The sequence below is a fragment of the Bombyx mori genome, chromosome 15 (assembly GCF_030269925.1).
Source record: "Bombyx mori chromosome 15, ASM3026992v2".
Lineage (NCBI taxonomy): Eukaryota > Metazoa > Arthropoda > Insecta > Lepidoptera > Bombycidae > Bombyx > Bombyx mori.
Window position 1 is genome coordinate 8,873,940 of NC_085121.1, and position 11,072 is coordinate 8,885,011.

The window sequence follows — 11,072 nt, forward strand, 5'->3', positions numbered from 1 at the left end:
CTGAGTAAAAAACCACCGTAACACCAAGGTTTTGGAAGGAATATCTTTTTTTGGTAAATTTATATTATTAAGTGTTTTTCATAAAATAATAAACACAATTATATTGTAAATAAAACACAATTTACGAATATTGTAATTGTTTGGCCAATGTTTGCAACAAGGCACCAACTATTGTAACAAACATCACCTATTCTTGGACAGGGAATGCATAGAGTAGTTTTGTTATTTTATAATGTTATTTTTGTTTGTAGATTTCCTAGTAGCCCCTTGTCGCTGTGCACAATGGATATATATTGTCGCGAAAGAAAGAGGAGAATAAATATAGAACTCTTATAAAAATTCTAGAATTGTTCAATGGTGGTGGCAAATCAATGCAAAAAAGTATTAAAAAAACTTTATATGTATGTGTAAATATTTTAAGCGTATATGCTGAAAAGGATTTGTTTTCTGGGGGAAACGAACACAGCCATAAAATAAGCCTAAATTAAACTGATTATAGAAAAATTCATTGATATAAGATTACATTATATTTGTAAAAAAGAAACCGCTCATATAAAAATGACTTCTAAAAGACAGCTTTATAACAAACTGAATCTGTTTAAAGTTAATTAAACCTACATTATTGTTTTAATAACTTCTGTATAAAGAATACGTGGAAAACATGTTTCGTGTTTCCTTTCATATTTTTTTTACTTTATCAATTTTATTTTTTATCACCTATTTGTTGTAATAGCGGCAATGTAAAATATTATCTACTACTTTTTTGAATCGGTCAAAAATAGTTGCGACCATACAAAACAAACCTAAAACAAATATGTATATTCTGCAACTCTATGTCTTTCAATACTTACTGTGTTCTGAGCATTGAAATGTAATACCAAGAACTACATCTAGTTCCACAATACAATAAGCACGAAATTTTAAACAAATATTTTTAACCTTATAAATTAGGCTTTAAGTATCATTTTAGAATAAATATTTTTGTACTGATGACTTTTTATGTTCAAGTGACATTTTAAATTTATTCCATAATATTCTTTTTCTGACGAAAGGACCTAAATACATATATTTTGCAATGGTAATTAAACTTTATGTTTAAGTATTAAGGTTTATAATAAACTGAAGTCGTTAACATTATTAAACTTTTTTCTAAGAAATGAAGATGTTTTCGTGTTTGCAAACGTGGCCACTGGAGCGTCTTATTTTTGTTCCTGATCCGTAATCTAGTACTATTATTGATCGAAGCTTATATATCTAATATTAATAATAACTTAGCGTGTTCATTTTCTTTGCTGGAACTTCAATTAGTTTTGAACCGGTTATCAGACTCCACTCCAGGATGTGATGGTATTCCTTACTCTTTCTTAATTAATTCAAAACCTATAACCCTATCATATTTACTGAATTTAATTAATTCTATAATAGACACTGGTATAATACCTTCTTCCTGGAAACATCAAATTATAATACCTATATTAAAGCCTAACAAAGATTCAAATAATCCTTTATCTTATAGACCTGTAGCGTTATCATCTGTTTTGGTAAAATTAGCAGAACATTTAATTAAACAAAGATTTGAGTGGTACGTAGAACATAACAATCTTTTGCCTTGCTCTCAATATGGGTTCAGAAGAGGTAAAGGTGTGTCCGATAGCCATGCTATTTTTGCAACAGACATTTTTTTGTCTTTTTCGAAATCTGAATCGGTTGTAGGAGCCTTTTTAGATATTCAAAGCGCGTATGATAATGTAAACTTAATTAAATTAAAAGAAAAAATGTCGGATTTAAAATTACCATTAAAATTTATTGATTTCATTTTTAATTTATATACTGGAAGGACTATTTCTTTACATATACCTGGTTTTGAGGACAAAATAAGAAAAGTTTGGAAAGGTATCCCTCAGGGTTCTGTTCTAAGTCCTCTATTATATGACATTTATACTTTCGATCTCCATTTGAGTGTTGATCCTTCCTGTTCCATCTTACAATATGCAGATGATGTCTTAGTTTACTCTGCTAACCGTGATATTAAAATAGCAGCGGAAACTCTTAACGATTCATTAAACAAGTTATCATCCTGGCTCTCTGCCCAAAATCTTTCGTTATCTAAATCTAAAAGTCTCATAGTTGTTTTTACGCGGAAAAGAAAAGTTCCCACCGTAAATATTTTTGTTGATGGAGAACGAATACCAGTGGTTAAAGAAGCGAAATTTCTTGGTCGCATTTTTGATTCTAGTATGAACGGTAACGCTCATATCAACGACATTGTAAGAAAATGTGAGAAAAACATAAATATTATGAGAGCTGTAAGTGGCGTTTGGTGGGGGTCTCATCCTGGTGTACTTAGGTTAATGTATAATGCTTTGGTACGTAGTATATTAGACTTTGGCTCCATAACTTTTTGTCTTGAAAACAAACAACCTCTACATAAATTAGATTTATTACAACATAAAAGTCTCAGGATCGTTATTGGAGCCATGAATAGTACTCCAATAAATGCTTTACAAATAGAATGCTCTGAACCGCCGCTATCTTTGCGTAGACAATACCTTTCTGATAGATTTATATTTAAAATTCAACAATATCATGGACACCCCTTAATTTTGAAACTACAAAATCTTTGTGAAGTTATTAATGGACGAAATGCTTTCTGGCGTAACCGGAAAATCCCTTACTTAGTTTCTAGCTATAGAAGATTTTTAGAACTACGTTGTTCAATTCATAAATTTCAATGCCACTCAACTTTTTCATATGATTACGAGACTTTAATGTTTGTACCCGATATCAAGTTATCAATAGATATCCAAAAAGGATCAAGCTCGGCAAACTCAAAATTAGCCTCCTTTATTAAAAACTTAGAACCTAAATCGGAGGATTTCTATACTGACGCGTCTAAATCCGTTTCCTCGGATGAAAAAAGCGTAGGAGCTGCTTTCTTAAGACTCTCGTCAGGTCATTTTCGTCTTTATAAATATCCACATCTTTCTTCAAACTTTGTTGGAGAAGGCATGGCTGTCCTTGAATGTGTCAAATATATAATTTGCAATAAAATAGAGAATTCATATATATTTTCTGATTCATTGAGCTTTCTTCAGTCTCTTTTATCAAATCCATTTAAAAAGAAACCTCCTTGTCCGCTTTCTCTTGAGGTAAAACTTAAATTAAAAGAATGTCATGATTCAAATTTACGAGTCACATTAGCATGGATTCCTGGCCATTCGGGCATCCAAGGAAATGAATTGGTAGATTATTTAGCTGCTATGGCCGCAAGGCAGGGTAATACATATATTGACAAAGTGTATACTCAAGACCTACTAGAAAAGCCTCGGGAGTATCTTTTAAAAGATTGGAACTCCGAGTGGGAAAAGTCTTGTTTATCAAAAGGTGGACGATATCGTCGTCTTCATATCAAAATTAATTTAAAACCTTGGTTTTCTAAGTTTAATTTCCCAAAAAAAGTAACATCTACCATATCGAGATTAAGATTTGGCCATTGTAGTTTACCCAGTCATTTATCGAGAATTGGTGTCGTTGACTCAGATGTTTGTGAACATTGCAATACCAATGGAAACATCGAACATACATTATTTGAATGTGTCAAATACAAATCCAAACCACTTTATGAATTCCTTATAAAATTTCGTGCTCCTCTCCCTTGTGACTCCTACACTATACTTTCCTTTGTTGATTTCAAATATACTAAAGCTCTTATTTCTTTTCTAACCTTCCATAATATTTTATTATAATATCTTTTCTTCTTTACATTACTATATTTTACTATATGTATATATTGCCCTAGTTCCTCCTATACCGCCTATTTCTAAAGTCCCTGCTCCTATCCCTCTACACTGGAATATCATGGCAACTCGACACTTCAAGATGAAGTTACTATGTCGCCTTTGGCTGACTCGACTCTGGCTAAAATAAGCTTCCGAATGAAGTTTGATCGCCATATTGAAGAAAAAAAAAAAAAAAAAAAAAAAAAACCCCTCCTCGCGTTCCCGCCAAAAAATGGGTGAATGAAGTTAGCCCCTCAAAAAAAATTTTTTTTCCTGTTTTCTACTTATTTTCTATTAATTCGTTTGTTCATCATTTGTTCTTGATTGTTCACTGTTAATAATTGTTTGTTCCCCATTTATTTATTTTAAAAAAAATATTAAAAATATATCTAAAAGTTAGCCCCTCGATTGCAATTTTTAATATTTTTTCGTCCTTAATTACTCGTAAATATTCATTTTCGATTGTTCTTATATAAAATACGTTTGTTCTCTTTCGAAATTACTCATTTTTTGTTTAATTAATTGTATTAGTTGAATAAATGTATACAAAATATGTGTACTGCGCATGCCATAAGTGTATAATCTATGGCGCATGCGTCAACTGTAATGCCTAAACTTTCTACGCGGTTTTAATCGTGAAAAAAAAACAATTATAAATCCTGAAGGATCAATTAATTGGTATACAGTTTTATTAAAAAAATTAAAAACAAAATAAATAAAATAATGTGCATTCGCGTAAAGTTAGCCCAAATACATTTTTTCTATCCTCCTATATACCTATCGCTATGAAGGTATAAAAAAGATAGGTTAAGAGTTCACATAGGTAATATAAACAAATAAGTAAATATGTTCATTATTTATCTTTCAAGAGATAATGTAGGTATACATTATAATAACATTTTGACACAGTCGAAATTATATTCCTAACATTAGTAAAATAACATTTTAATATTTTTTTTATAGGTTATGTATTGAAATTGTTGGAAAATTATTTCATGTTTTAGCTGGAAAACTACATGGAGAATTATATGCAATACAAGATAATGAGCTCCATCAAATGAATTCGAATGAAACCAAACTGTTTACCATCCAAATTCGATTGTCGGGCAGATAGAAAACGAAAATTCACTCATAGTGAACCTCGGCCTGCATATTTTGTGAAACGGCAAAGACTCACTATTATCAAGGAAATTGAAGAGACGACTAAAAATGAGATGTGTCGTATTATTATACCTTTGCCATCTTGTAGTCAAGGTAGGTGTAACTGTCAATAATTAGTTACACTCACAGATCTCCTAATCAAATAACAATATCAGAAAAAAATGAGAATAGTTAGTTAGTTAGTGGAAGTAGCCAAAATGGGCAAGTGGATCTCAGTTCCTATTACATAAGGTACTAGGAAGTTTGTGAAAATGAAAATTTATCACAGTGTAATATCACTTACTTACTTTAACAGTGAAGGAAAACATTGTGATGAAACCTGCACACCTAAATGTTCTTAGGATTTTCTTAGGTGTGTAATCCACCAACCAGCACTAGGCCAGCATGGTGGACTAAGGCCTAAAAACCCTCTCAATGGTAGTGAAGGCCAGTGTCCAGCAAGGGGATATATTATATGGGCTGATGATGATGACTAGGAAGTTAAATACTACTACTACTACTACGACAGTACACATATAATCCTATATATTTACAAACTATACGTTTGTTGGAAATTGCTAACATTATTTCATATTTCCAGATGTCCAGTCACTTGAAAATAGGTGTAGTAATGACAAAGCTATCCAAGTAGCTCCAGCACAGGAACACAAAGGCAAGGCAAGTGTGTATTGCCACATCACCCCTTAATATATCTGAAGCAAGTATAAGTAAACAATCAGAACCAGCAAAAAAAAAAACTGTTGTTCCTAAGGACAAATTTGACAGTGATGAGTCAAATGCACCAGCAACAGAAGGATCAACTGTTGACTATGGGTTATAGAAGAAGAAGATTAATTCATATTTATTTAAATTAATATTAATGAATATTAATTTAAATTATCGTGCAAAATTCGTTTTCAAAACATATGTGTATTTTATAAATAAATATTCATTCTCAGTATTAATGTTGTTTTAATCATCGATTGAAAAATTGGTTCTTAATGAATTTAGTTGGAGCTAAATGCTGCTTGGAGCTTAATACTTTCGAATAACATAAACACGTGACTTTAAGCATAAACATATTTTTTAGGTAAATACTTTATTTAGCTTTGCTGGATTTATCCAAGATTTCGACATACCAAAATTTCATACAGGAACGACAGATAGATAGCTATCTGATTGAATACCCTTGTAGAATTGAGCTTCGAAGAAAAGTTTATTCTTATTCTTTATTAGACTTTATTCTAGTTGCAGTTTCGGTTAGAGAAGCTTGCACAGCTTCTCTAACCGACACTGCATGGAATAAATAGTCATTATAATTATAAAATATATTTCTGTTTACATACCATACAATTTTCATAGTTCAAATATGAATTTGGATTGATATGAATTTATTTCGATTATCAAAATAATTTGTATTAAACATTTATATTTCCTCAAAATTTCTATTTTTATAATAATGACTGTGACCACCCCATAAATCACAAAATTAAAAATATTAAAGATAACTTATTTTTAAATCATATATTAAAAATTATAAACAGATCGCGAATTAAAATATTATATTATGCCTATCATTCTTAAATAATTCAGTAATGAATTTTCGCATCGCCGCGCCGTATATAATTAATATGAATAATAGGGTATTGCCCACTGTGCTAAAAAAAAACATAAATTATGTTTTTTTGATAGATCTACAAACAAGCAAGTGAGTAATGCTATGTTTCCATAAATAAAAAGGCAAAAAAAAAATTAAAGAAAGATATTATGCACAAGTTCAAATGCATATGTATTGCGCTAAAAGTAAAACTTGCTACTTTTGTGTAGCATCCAGCAACTTTGAAAAAACTAATCAGGTCACTATAATTAGTAGGTATTGATTTTGATTCCGAGTAAGTTGCACAGTTGTTAGATAATGTAGTTTCTTTTTGGAAGAATAACAATTTTCTAATCTTACACAAAAATGTAATGTTAAATATTTAAAAAAAACTTTATACCTATTTTCCTTTTAGGGAGTACAAAATATTGATGTGTACAAAGTGAATGTGATTTAATAAAAATAATATTTCAATTTAAATTATGTTTTATTAAAAATTAATCTTAACATACAGGTACAAAGGTTACATAACATTAACATTTATTCCTTTTCATATATATAAGCCCATATTTAGCACATTTGTGGAAAACAGAATCAAAATAATAATGAGTTGCTGGCCATAGAAGACCAGCATAAAAGTCTTATTAAAATCTGTTCAGTAGTTTTTGAATGAAGAGTGAAAATACTTACAAAACTTCCTATTTATAAGTAAGGATTACTTATTTAATTAAAGAGTTTTGTAGGTGGCAAACTATCTAAAAACTTTCTATTTTCCACCAAGTTGACATCAATTATCCTTCCTGCATATATATTTATTGTATTGTTTTTTTTATAGTCTAACAAGGGGTGATATTACATTTGCAATTTCTGGGAGTTTGTTGAAAAATATATTGCTTGCTTGACTTACAGATAAATCGAAATCATCAGCCAATTGAGAGAATGTTCTATTTAATGTTATTCTCATCAGACATAATATAATATTTTGTTCAGAAACATTTGTATGTTTCTCAATCAAGCCTATTATGAAACATAATTCTTGTGGAAGACCAATATATAAACGTTGTTTATTTTTCACTTTAGATAAAGTTGTTAACACATTCATTTTTTCAACTTTTTAGTCTTCTTGAGAACTATAGTCTGAAGTGCACAAGTCTTTGATGGAGTGGAGATATAGAGAGATAACTCATAGTCAACAGTTGATCCTTCTGTTGCTGGTGCATTTGACTCATCACTGTCAAATTTGTCCTTAGGAACAACAGTTTTTTTTTGCTGGTTCTGATTGTTTACTTATACTTGCTTCAGATATATTAAGGGGTGATGTGGCAATACACACTTGCCTTGCCTTTGTGTTCCTGTGCTGGAGCTACTTGGATAGCTTTGTCATTACTACACCTATTTTCAAGTGACTGGACATCTGGAAATATGAAATAATGTTAGCAATTTCCAACAAACGTATAGTTTGTAAATATATAGGATTATATGTGTACTGTCGTAGTAGTAGTAGTAGTATTTAACTTCCTAGTCATTATCATCAGCCCATATAATATATCCCCTTGCTGGACACTGGCCTTCACTACCATTGAGAGGGTTTTTAGGCCTTAGTCCACCATGCTGGCCTAGTGCTGGTTGGTGGATTACACACCTAAGAAAATCCTAAGAAAATTTAGGTGTGCAGGTTTCATCACAATGTTTTCCTTCACTGTTAAAGTAAGTAAGTGATATTACACTGTGATAAATTTTCATTTTCACAAACTTCCTAGTACCTTATGTAATAGGAACTGAGATCCACTTGCCCATTTTGGCTACTTCCACTAACTAACTAACTATTCTCATTTTTTTCTGATATTGTTATTTGATTAGGAGATCTGTGAGTGTAACTAATTATTGACAGTTACACCTACCTTGACTACAAGATGGCAAAGGTATAATAATACGACACATCTCATTTTTAGTCGTCTCTTCAATTTCCTTGATAATAGTGAGTCTTTGCCGTTTCACAAATGCAGGCCGAGGTTCACTATGAGTGAATTTTCGTTTTCTATCTGCCCGACAATCGAATTTGGATGGTAAACAGTTTGGTTTCATTCGAATTCATTTAATGGAGCTCATTATCTTGTATTGCATATAATTCTCCATGTAGTTTTCCAGCTAAAACATGAAATAATTTTCCAACAATTTCAATACATAACCTATAAAAAAAATATTAAAATGTTATTTTACTAATGTTAGGAATATAATTTCGACTGTGTCAAAATGTTATTATAATGTATACCTACATTATCTCTTGAAAGATAAATAATGAACATATTTACTTATTTGTTTTTGTATTACCTATGTGCTGTATTACCTATGTGAACTCTTAACCTATCTTTTTTATACCTTCATAGCGATAGGTATATAGGAGGATGGAAAAAATGTATTTGGTCTAACTTTACGCGAATGCACATTATTTTATTTATTTTGTTTTTAATTTTTTTAATTAAACTGTATACCAATTAATTGATCCTTCAGGATTTATAATTGTTTTTTTTTCACGATTAAAACCGCGTCGAAAGTTTAGGCATTATAGTTGACGCATGCGCCATAGATTATACACTTATGGCATGCGCAGTACACATATTTTGTATACATTTATTCAACTAATACAATTAATTAAACAAAAAATGAGTAATTTCGAAAGAGAACAAACGTATTTTATATAAGAACAATCGAAAATGAATATTTACGAGTAATTAAGGACGAAAAAATATTAAAAATTGCAATCGAGGGGCTAACTTTTAGATATATTTTTAATATTTTTTTTAAAATAAATAAATGGGGAACAAACAATTATTAACAATGAACAATCAAGAACAAATGATGAACAAACGAATTAATAGAAAATAAGTAGAAAACAGGAAAAAAAAATTTTTTTGAGGGGCTAACTTCATTCACCTCCAAAAAATCCCTGATGTCCCTTTTTTTTTTTAAGAGATTTTGTGACCTGGTAACTAAGACCTTTAAGTCACTGATGTCACTTTGTAAAATAATGTTGCTATATTTAAAGTAATAGTGATGCGTTCAGTTCTCGTTCAATCACGTGAATCATTTTAAACTATAAAAGAATATTATTTCTGTTTTACAATAAAATTGTATTAAAGTGCTCTAATATATGTTACTAGTAGTATGTAACGACAATCAAAATTTTTTTTTCATTACCTACCTATAATTGTTATATTTTATACATCTATAGTTTCAAATATATGATGTATTGAAAATAGTACAGTCTTACAAGTTTCCTCGCAATGTGTTCCTTAATGTTTAAAACACTCGGTATTCAGTATAGGTAGATAGGTACTATAGGAACATAATCGTACCGAAAACTCGGTATGTACAAAGCACGACTAAAATTCGAACCTCGTACCCAATATCGGCAGTTCGGCACACTAACTGTTCACTAGACAATCGAGGCAACTTCATTAATTCAGGAGTTTTTTCAATCATTCACTTTGTCACAACACTATTTTTATTTCATCAAAAACTGACAACACAGTAAACGTCAGTTAACTTCGTCTAATGCCGGCCACTCACATGCGGGAAAATATTCGTACATTGTACGAATGTTTGCGCGCATGTGAAGGGCCGTCAGACATTCATTCGCAAATTTAGAAGCTGTGCAAATGGGTTCGCATACTCAATTTGCGAACCCGTTTGCGCTTCCTCCTACGCTTGTTTACGAATGTCTCACGAATTTCTCCTCCTTTTTAATTCGTCAATACAGTGTTGCCAGATGACCGTGTGAATTTCCCCCCAACTTTTTTCGAAAACCCCCCGAAAATATGCTTTTTGAAGAAAAAAACCCGCAAAACAGTTTTTACTTATTTTAAAGAAGAAATAATAAACCAAAAGGATTCTTTTATTTTTTAATCAAGCTATCCCTATAACTTCAACCATCTCTAAACAATTATCACGATCATATTCACTTTCGTTATTATTATTTAAAGCATACTCGTTTTCGAAGTTAAAGATATTTAACATGTCCGATGTGGGAACAAAATTTATGCATCTATTTGGCAGTGAAAATCGAATCCTGAGAACCGCTTCGGCAGTTTCTATTGCTATTTGGTTGCATAATTTGTCCTTTATAATATTGACTTGTGAATAGTATAGTAGACTATAATTATTCTAATAGTTATTGCAAATTGATACTCAAAAAACCTCCGAAATTTCTCCCAACTAACTTTTTCCCCCGAATGTCCCCCGAAAGAATCTTTCCCCCCGAATTTCCCCCCCAAGGTCGAAAAACCCCCCGAATTTGCATGGAATCCCCCCCATCTGGCAACTGTGCGTCAATAGAACATTGAAGAGAAAAAGAGTTTTGAATTCTTTCTCAAACATCATTAACAGCCATGCTGTTTTTATGGGATTTCTTTTGATGAAGATACGCTACATAGTAGACGTCACGAACTATGAAAATGGCGATACGTCCGTTACTTTCGCAATCGTCGACGCAACTGGGCAAACGAATGTGTGGGAGACTACGCGAAGGTACGAGTGGCCGGCATTATGCACAGCAT

General features: G+C 31.2%; 2 long non-coding RNA genes across 2 annotated transcripts; one reads left to right on the forward strand and one right to left on the reverse strand.

The window, feature by feature from the left end:
* The first annotated feature begins 4,011 nt into the window (after positions 1-4,011).
* LOC134200198 (uncharacterized) lies at positions 4,012-6,996 on the forward strand. Its single transcript, XR_009975010.1, has 2 exons — positions 4,012-5,033; positions 5,521-6,996. It is a non-coding gene; the product is annotated as an uncharacterized LOC134200198 (long non-coding RNA).
* LOC134200199 (uncharacterized) lies at positions 4,744-9,413 on the reverse strand. The gene is made up of 3 exons (XR_009975011.1): positions 8,418-9,413; positions 6,059-7,930; positions 4,744-5,632 (listed from the first exon to the last, which is right to left on the reverse strand). It is a non-coding gene; the product is annotated as an uncharacterized LOC134200199 (long non-coding RNA).
* Positions 9,414-11,072: the final 1,659 nt, after the last annotated feature.